Source organism: Pipistrellus kuhlii, unplaced genomic scaffold (genome assembly GCF_014108245.1).
Source record: "Pipistrellus kuhlii isolate mPipKuh1 unplaced genomic scaffold, mPipKuh1.p scaffold_m20_p_9, whole genome shotgun sequence".
NCBI classification, from domain to species: domain Eukaryota; kingdom Metazoa; phylum Chordata; class Mammalia; order Chiroptera; family Vespertilionidae; genus Pipistrellus; species Pipistrellus kuhlii.
The window spans coordinates 13,093,684-13,104,034 of NW_023425595.1; positions in this window are offsets into that span (position 1 = coordinate 13,093,684).

Genomic DNA, 10,351 nt, shown 5'->3' on the forward strand with positions numbered 1-10,351 from the left:
TCCCTCGTGTCATTATTTTCCCCTACATCACTATTTCCCCTTACATCAACTATTTTATATCCAGGAGCATTGAGAAACTATTATAGGTGAATTTTAAAACTAGATTCTCATGTGCATAGGGGAGAGGGAAAAGACTAGATGCACATAGACTGTTCCATTGGATTAAGATATGCCCCCCTTAACCCATTCACTCCATCTGGACACCACCTTCTCTCCCTCTGTCCCCTCATGGACAAGTTCTTAAAAGCCCACTTTCTCACCTCCCATTCACCCACTGAGCACTGCAGTCTGACTTCCACTCCCACCAGTTTTCTTGCTGAGGCAGTCTGTGGTAGACCCCACAGATCTGGGGTGACTTCCTGCCAACAGCAGCACCTTTTCTCTAATTCAGCCCCAATACATTATATATAATAGGTCCATACTGCCCACTTCTGCACCACACTGTCATACCCCATGGCCAGCGCTGAATAACTGAGAGTAGGCACCTGACCTGAGCTGGGCCAATCGCTCAGAAGTTTGAAACCCGCATAGAAATCCAGGAAATAGGAGCAACTGAAGCTGAGCTGGAGAATGGCAGGCAACACACTGAGGATCGAGCCCACCCAGCACTCCAGCCCAAGTTCCTGCAGTTGCCTTGATTCCTGCTTAGTTGTTCAACTCTTCCTCTGACTTTTTACACTTTCACTTTTCTTGCTTAAACTACTTTCTGAGGCTTGCTACCTAGAGGCTCTTAACTTACACTTTCATTAGCAATTCTTTTTCCCTTTAAAACCAATGGACACCTGTCAGTTTCCTTCCTCCCCTCCCCGCTTCTCCTCCTGTTGGCTTACATGGTACCTCCTCCTCATTCTCTTCCCATTTTTTGGACCACACACCTTCTCAAAAGTCCTCTCCACCTTCTCTGTCCTTCAAGCTTTATCCTTAGACTCTGCTGCTCTGCTTACAGTAACTTTTCACCTGGGTGATCTGTCTGCTCACATGGATTCAACTATCTACCTGGGGCCTCACTCTGTTTGCATGAAATACTTTTCCCATATCTATGTCATCCTCTGTCTCCTGTCTCCCAGTCTTTCTCATGCCCTTCAGGGATTGCCATCCAGCCCCCAGTCCACTTCCCCTGGACGGCTCTTCTTCATCCTTTGGATTCAGCGTGGACATTATGTCCCGCAGCAGGAATGTCTGAATGTTTTGGCTCTAATATGTACCAAATTCATTTTGTAAAATTATTCATCCTCTTGAACAATTTATATTTACCATCAAAAAGTGTTATAAGTTTAGAAAGTTTCAAACAAAATACTTTTGGGTTTATTGTAAACACTGGCATTTTAAAATAAAACTGGACCTAAATACTTTAATTTCTTTGGTGGTTGATGGCCCCTATCACCTTTTAAAGAATACATGAACCCACTCTTTTTAACAGTAAAAAATATTATATCTTTTCTATATCCCCTAGAGTTTATATTTCATTCTACTTCACCTACAATATTTTATCCTCATGTAAATTATTTTAATCTTGAAAGTTTCTTATTGATAACTGTCTCATATTTCTCTGTCACAGAAATATGTAAATAAATGGAAATTTTTAAAAAATGCCTGTGATCATACACTTCTAAGAGTTACATTTTTTTCTTCTGGATTGAGTTTTCATAACATTTATAAAGTGTATTAAAATTTTGATAAATAACTATTAATCACAAAAATTAAATGATTAATGAGACAGATGGACTTTTAAAAAATTCTTTTATATATCATAGATAGATATTATCATTGCTAGAATGACATAGTATTTCTGCATCAATTATATTCCAATTTTTCTTTTATATGTAAGCATTGAGAAACATCACTCATAAATACGTGAGCAATGACATTTAAACTGTTTCCAAATTGTATATTTAAATAACACAAATAGCTAGTATAAAAATTATGTTTAATTTTCTATTGCTTGACAGCTATATTGAATCTTCCTTTAATATTAGAATAATTTGCCTTCTCAATTGCTGGGACATAACTCCAAAGTTTTTACACAAACTTATCAAATGTCTATTTATTAGATCTGTTGCTCTTTCACTTAGGTTATCTTATTTAACCCACTATGTTCAGAAATATTGGAGAATATTTAAAAATTTTTAAATTTCAGTACTTCATTGCTGCTTTTTAAATTGATTTTATAGGATGAACCTGAGAGTATTATGTTAGATGAAATAAACCAGTCAGAGAAAGACAAATACATGATTTCACTTACATGAAGAATCTAATGAACAAAATAAACTAACAAACAAAATAGAAAGAAATTTATAAATAAAGACAACAAATTGACTGCTGTCAGAAGGGAAGGAGCTGGGAGGGGGGCTAAGAAAGGTGAAGGGATTAAGCAAAACAAAACAAAAACCCATAGACACAGACAACAGTATGGTGATTAGCAGAGGGACAGGAGGGTGGGGGGAGGCAGAAGAGGATAAAGGGGGACAAATGATGATGGAAGGAGACTTGATCTGGGGTAGTGAATACACAGTACAATATACAGATGATGTATTATAGAATCATACACCTGAAACCTACATAGTTTTATTAACCAATGCCACCCCAATAATTTTAACAATTAAAAAAATAGATAAAAATAACATAAAATTGATTTTATTTTTTTGCATGCTTTAACTATATGTTTTTATCAAATCCTTGGAGTTTCTGACTATATTCAATTATGAAAAATATGTAATATACAACTTAACTGACACACACAGTCCTCACGCTTAAGGTAGATATGCATTTGGTCTTTTTATATGGAAAGAAATAAGCTATTTTTATGGTCTATTTGGCTTCAGGTTATGTGAGTGTGTTTTATTTAATGACATCATAACTGACCTGGCTGTTCTGTTAATGTTCACATTTCTCTGACTTTACAGCATCTTGTATCTTGCTGGCATTTCTGAAGGGCAATTATTGTCTGGAAATTGAACATCAGAATGAGTTCATTTAATCTACAAATGACTTTTAAAGCTATTTTCTTTGTAAAATTTTATGATATGGTTTATCTGATTCAGTTAAGACTGGTAAAATATTTGATGCAACAATAGAATTGTATTGATCATGTTGACATGATTACATTGTATTGATATACAGGATAACCAGTCTCAAATAATCAGAAGTTCTGAAGAATAAGAAAAATAAAGTCCTGATTCAAAAGACACAACCCATGGTTTGGCTTACACCAGGATATCACATCCCAGCCAGGAGGTAAGATCCTGCCAGCAGCCCAGATCCTGGTGTGTGATACCCATTGTCTGCAGATTCTGCCCCCACGTTCTTCCTCACGAATTTTATCTGATCAGACTCAGGTTGAGTTAGGATATCATGGTTCAGAATTTTTGTGTGCCTCCCCACCACCACCACTACCACCAAAGCTGAGCACCTTATCTTACACATAGTACATGCTCATCACTCAGAAAAATAATAATAATATTAATTAAATATGAACAAATGAGTGAACAATCTAATCATTACAGAAAACAGGAAGGGCTGCCCCTTTGTCCAGAATTATGAAACTGCGGGCCTTCCAGGAACGTGGGAGGGCTGCAATGCTTAGCCTCCAGCTTTCTAACTTTAGCCACCACTTTAGAGGTAGCATTTAACTCCTTGACAGAGATCTGCTGAGAAGGACTATCCTTCCATAACCTCTGCTCTGGTGCTAAAAACACACAGCCAAATTGAAATAAATATCCATCAGCTAGTATTTATTAGGCACTACCTGTATGTATGTATAAGGCTTAAAATTTACAAATAAAGTATAGGACACAGTTTTTGCTTTTCAAGAACTTCACATTTTGTTAAGATGTTATATTAAAATATTCAGAAAACAACGCAAAACTCTATCTATGATGCAGTATCAAATTGCATAGTTCAGAAAACGAGGTGCTGAGTTCAGAGAAGAAGTTGATTGAACTAAAGAGAGCTTTGCCATACAGGCGGTTAGCATTTGTCAGTAAGTAATGTGCAGGTTATTTCTGAGAACATGTTCAGAGCCCTGATTCCTTATCCTGATTCTAGTCATGCTTACAAGTCAGTGTCCTGCCATCTGGCCTGTCCTAAGGGTGGGGGTAGAGCCCAGGCACAAAGCCTCAAATGAAGTGTAGAGTACCCAGAAGCAAGCTAAAGAGGTGGAGCATTTTGTAGGGCCACCAGAGGCATGCAGTGAGGGAGGAAAGGAGAGAGAGAGAGAGAGAGAGAGAGAGAGAGAGAGAGAGAGAGAGAGAGAGGAAGTGAAAGCCACACAAAGGGTGGAAACTAACAGCTATCAGGGACGATAAGGAAAGGCAACAATTTGGAAGCTGACTTGTGAAGTCATAAATCAAGAAGCTCTGACAGGTCAGGAAGAGAGGTTTGAACAACCCTAAGTGGCGGTGGCCTTGAACATTAAAGCGGCATTGGAAGACCAAGGTGGTCAAGGGTGGAAAAGGGAAGGCAATGGTTAGAATGCGAAGAAACTACACAGAAGATAGATCAGAGGGAGAGAAACTATAAACAGTCACCAGTTAAAGATTAGTCAGTCTAAGAAGTCCAGAAATAGGGTTTTGATGCAATCTCTGTCTTGGGGAACCCCAACCTGAGTGCAAGTATTTTAGTTCTACCACTCCCAGTGCCATCATACCAATCTGTGGAGGAGAGGCTTGGGTATTAAGAATAAAACTTACTTATATTGGTCTGTCTCTTGTGACTGTTTACCTGCCATACACCAGCCTCACTGGCATTGTATTTCTTGTGCACATAAAGCATATTTGCTCCTCAGGACCTTGACCATGCTATTTCTCTCCAGAGAATCCCTTCCTCTTGAGTCTTCAAATGTCATCCCCTTAACCACCTCATCTAACACTGGTTTTCCACAGCTTTGCTGAGCCCTTATTGAAGACCTCACTGGCGAGTATTCAACCTGGGTAGGCCACTCTGTTTGAGAAGGTAAACTCTGTTTGAAGAAATGTCTATTGGGAATCCCAACCATCACCACAGACAATTTCCAAAAGCACGCATCTTAGGAACTGTACTCAATCTAGACTTTTAAAAACAGATAAGAAGAAAGGAAGACATGGCATAAGTGAATAGGTCCATGGAATTCAAAGTCTGAACAGGATTTTCTCCTGGCTCTAGTCTAATCCCATCATTGTTTGTATGGAGATTCTGAATCCACTAAGATCAAGAGATATTCCCAAAGCCGATTAGAATCTTGGACTCATTCTCATTTCAGCATTCTCAGGAAGACAGTCAAGATGGCTTATTGTTCTTTTATTCAGTAAGTGATTGCGGAAGACCTGCTTGTGTAGCTGGCATTAAGCCAAGAGTTGGGAGTATTTACTGGGTGAAATAGATACCACGCCTGCTTGCATGGAGCTTAGAATCCGTTAAGGAAAACAGAGAATTAAATAAACAATTACAATGTAAGCGAATAGGGTCATCAGAAGGCAAGTATAGGATAACTCATCCACTCATTCATCCAAAAATTATGAAACACCTACTCTGCACCAGGCACTGTTCACATGTCAGTGATATCACAGTAGAAAATGACAAAAGCCTGCCCTCATGAGTTCATCCTGTAGAAGGAGAGTTATACAATATTCATAATATGTACATTGTATACAGTGTTAGAAGGTATTAACTATGGAAAAAAGAAATATGAACTGGGTATAGGGGCTGGAGGAAGTAAAAGGAAGGCCTCATTGAAAAGATGCATTTGAATGGGGACTTGGAGAAAAAGAGGGAGGGAGCCACACAGATATCTGGGGTAAGCTGTGCCCAAGGCCAGCTGTCCCAGGCCACGTGAATGCAGAAAGAGGAGGCTTCTTCAGGGCTCCACTTTGGCTCCTAGGCCTGGGTGGAGAGTGTGTGTGTGCTGCTATGCACAGCTTCTGGAGTTCAAGGGCAGGCCTGGCTGTCTTTTCTAAGCTCGCTCAGATCTTCAGCCAGCTTACCCACTTAGGAAGTCGCCCTGCCCTGGTGGAAAACAAACATTTATAAAAGATGGCCTGGAACTCTGCTCCGGGTTCGTTCAGAGAGCCAACTATCCCGATCAGTGGAAGAAAAGCCGTGGACAATGCATTCCCTCAGGGAGACAGAACGCCTCCACAGCAGCCCACTTTTCCACAGGTTAGGGGGTACCCGAGATGGATCGTTTCTCTCCCTTCTGCTCATCTCTCTCCCCCTAGAACACAAGATGCACAGTGTATTCTGTAATTTTACCTTCATGAATCTTACTAAGTTTTGGCAAAGCTTGTTTCATGAGTGCCCCGATGAGGGTTGTTTTCTTTACAGACTCTCCTATTCAAATCACTCACTTCCATGGCTTCACTTCAGGGCTTTAGTGCTTCGCAGGCCTCTCGGGAATGAGCAGTTATCAACTCTGAGTGAATCTGAAACCTGACTCAGTCTTCTTATGACCTGGCTAGAGCAATGGGTTTGATAAATGTCACCACAGAAATAGTCAAACCAAGACTGCGAGAGGGGGGCCAGGCAATCATTTCCTCCTGTGAACTTGTGGCTTATTATCTTTGGAATATTTGAAGCAGACCAGTGGTCCGGTGGTCATTGTGTGTCATGGGGGGGTTAAGATTTTACCGTGAAAAACATTCCTTATAGTACTTGGCATGCACATTCAAAAAAAAAAAAAAATCCCATCAAGAGACTGGCAGTTTTTTAATTAATTATTTGAGCTTGAACAATTCAAAAGCGTCATCAAATTAAAACAAGGTGATTTGGCACAGAGGTTATTGCCCATTATGTCTTCTAATTACTTTTTTGTATTTTGAAAAAACAAAAACAAAACATTAAATGCTGAGATAATGAAGTTTGGGGGCGGCGTTCCGCAGCAATCTCCTTGGTGATGGGGAAACAGTGCTGACTTCCAAGCAGACCATCTGATCTTTCTCAGAAAGAGCTGTTCGTAGGAAGTGGCAAGTCTAAGGCCCATTCTCCTTAAAACACCTTCATAACACACTCCACACAAACTGCACACACGCTTATAGAGCAAGGAGAATTAAAAAAATAAATAGACACAAGGGTGCTTTAAAAACATTCATATACTTCACCGAAGTATTCTTTACATATAATTAAGTGCATCTATTTTAAGTGTGTAGTTTAATGAGTGTTGATAAACGCATACAAGTTGAGTAACCAACAGTACAATCAATATATCACATATTTCTATCACCCCCCCAAGATCTTCCCGTGTCTCTCCCTCTTAGTCAATCATCATCCAGTTCATTTTCCAGCCCCACGCAATCACTGACAGAAGTTTACTTTTAGAACATATAAAACATTTACAATGTTCAACAGTCAAAGCGATGCCCTAGCTAGTTTGGCTCAGTGGATAGAGTGTTAGCCTGCAGCCTGAAGGGTCCTGAGTTCGATTCTAGTCCAGGGCACATGCCTGGGTTTCAGGCTCAACCCCCAGTGTGGGGCATGTAGGAGGTAGCCAATCCATGATTCTCTCTCATCATTGATAACTTCTATCTCTGTTTCCCTCTCTCTTCCTCTCTGAAATCAATAAAAATATATTTTTTAAAAAGTCAAAGCAATATAAAAGGTAACCTTAGAGAAGTCCCACTCCCATCCACATCCCCTCTCCCATAAATACACATTTTCATCTTGTTGCAGTTGATCCTTCTTGTATCTCTTCTAGAAAAATAGCAAATATGCATCATATATATTCATATTCTCCCTTTTTTTTACATCAAAGGTAGAATATGATACATACATTTCTGCCACTTTTTAAAAATTTAACAATATATTTGGAGAGCTCTCTGCATCAGTACATCATTCTCTCTTACAGCTGTAAAGCTCTCTATTACATGGCTCACACATGTCAAACTCAAAGGCTAATACGGGCCAAATAAACGAGGCATGAGGCCTGCAGGTCACAAGTTTGACATGCTTGATATGATGATCCAATCAGTGCCCTATTGATCTTTTGCAATTAAATAAAACTACCATGAATAACCATATTCATTATGCATATGTTGTTTCATATCTGTGTAGACTTATCTTTAGAGAAGATTCTTAAGAATGAGAGAGATTGCTGGTCAAAGGGGAAATGCATGTATAATTTTGATAGATATGGCCAAATTGTACCATTTTGCATTCTACCAATAATGCAGGAGAGGCCTGTTTCTCTCTCCACTCCCCAGCCTCACAGCTATCAAACTTTTGGGTTCCCACCTGTTAGTAAGTAAGAGATGGTTTCTCAGTGTAGTTTTCATAGACAGCCCTCTTGTTATGAGAGAAGTTGAGCATCTTATCATATATTTAAAAGTGGCCTTGGTATTGCAGATATTCCCATGTGTTCTTTTTTTGCCAGCAAACTATAGTATTCACCAAAATAGCACCTTCCCCCCAGTTCCTCATTGAATCTCCTCTTGGTCCTCCCCTCCCTTCTCCTGCCAAATTGTGCTCTCAGAGAACAGTCTGCCTCAGTTTACTCCAACTTCCCTGACTTAAAGTCCACAGGATAGGAGAAAGGAGAAGGAAACCGGCATGTGGGGGCATAGGCTAGGCACTGTGCTATTGATATGTATTCCCTTTTTTAAAAATATATATATTTTATTGATTTCTTTTTTACAGAGAGGAAGGGAGAGGGATAGAGAGCTAGAAACATTGATGAGACAAACATCGATCAGTTGCCTCCTGTACACCCCCCACCGGGGATGTGCCCGCAACCAAGATACATGCCATTGACCAGAATCAAACCTGGGAACCCTCAGTCCCCAGGTTGATGATCTACCAACTGAGCCAAATCTGTTTTGGCTGTATTCCTTTTTTTATATTTTGAACCCCATGTCTAAAATGAGGGGGAGAAGATCTGACCACCACATTAAAATGTTGTTGAGAAAACTTTAAAAAATTATTTCAAGAAATGGAATCGCCCATTTTATAAAAGCTGATAGCTGCTCTACTCGATCCACTGGGAAGGCTGGAAGGAGCACCTCCGTTAACTTCTGTGGTCTCTTCCTCGTGCCCTGGCTAATCTAGTCCCTCCTCTACTAGACTCGGAATAGTATTAGCTGAAGATTAAGTTGTTTTCACTGGTGATCAGAACAGATTCTGTTCTCTGATTGAGTCCGTTTCACAAGTATTTATGGAGCTCCTGCTTCATAAATCTCCCTCCTGTGAAAGGATGATTGGGAGAGGATGTAGAGGGGCTGAAGCACCACCCCTGTCTTCCAGAAGCTCACAGTCCACTGATAAACACACACACACACACACACACACACACACACACACACACATGAGTGCGATTAAAGAATATGTATGTGTTTATCAGGGTGGGTTTCCATGCCTCATGATTCTCGCTGTCTGATCTCCAGCAGGCTCCGGGAGACTCACGAATCCTGTGTGCAGAGTTCGGATTTCCCTTTAACCTGCCGTAAACACAGCCACTTTCTCTGGCTCTCAAACAATAATAAACATGGCGGGCGAGTGATAAATAACTCTGTGAGGGCTGTTCTGTTTCCAGCTGCAAGGAGACTCCTTATCCTTGTTAGTGCGAGGCAGGATTTAGGGGCTTAATCGTGGTGTCAGAGCACCCTCTTCTCTCCCAAGATGCATGACTTTTTTTTTTTTTTTTTTTTCCTGAGCTCTTATCTTGATTCACTCAGCTGTTTCTCTTTATTTATGTTCTTGCCCCAACACAGGGCGGAGGTGAGAGTGTGTTGGTCTCTTGTCTTCCCAGGAGTGTTGAGAAAGACACCTGAGGATCTCATCCCAAGAACAGCCCCATCTCTGTAGATGGTGATGCTGGTGATGAATACAGAACAAAGGACAACCGTGGAACTGGGCATGACTACTCTGAATGTTCACACCCCCTTCCTGTCTCTCTGGAGTCACGGGTGAGGGACAGGTTTCCACTTTATGTTCATTTTCTCAGGCATTGCCTAGGACTTGATGACTTCTAACTCCACTCTTGGACTCACTCAGTTTCACTGAAATGCCAACTGTTCCAACAGCTAAGTGTCTTGGATGTTACCTTGTTTATTGTGACGAGTTTTCTGCAGGGCTTTATGCTCCTGGCTGGCATGGGTGAGGGCTTAGTCACCCATGGTAACAACAGAGTGGATAAAATATGCCTGCACAAGCACACACAGCATTTCTTCACCTCAGGACCATAGTGTGTTGGCAGTTGCAAAGAGACCCCCCCAAGAGGGAGGCAGTGTCTCTTGCTGCCACCTTCCTTTTGCACACATCTCAAAATCTAGGCAAAATCTGAAGGCAAAGAGAATTTCCTAAGAAAGATAAATCAGCCACAAACAGCCATAGCTACCCTAGTTTTGTGGAGAAATAAAACAGAATGAGTTCTTTGATGTACCTCCTTCAT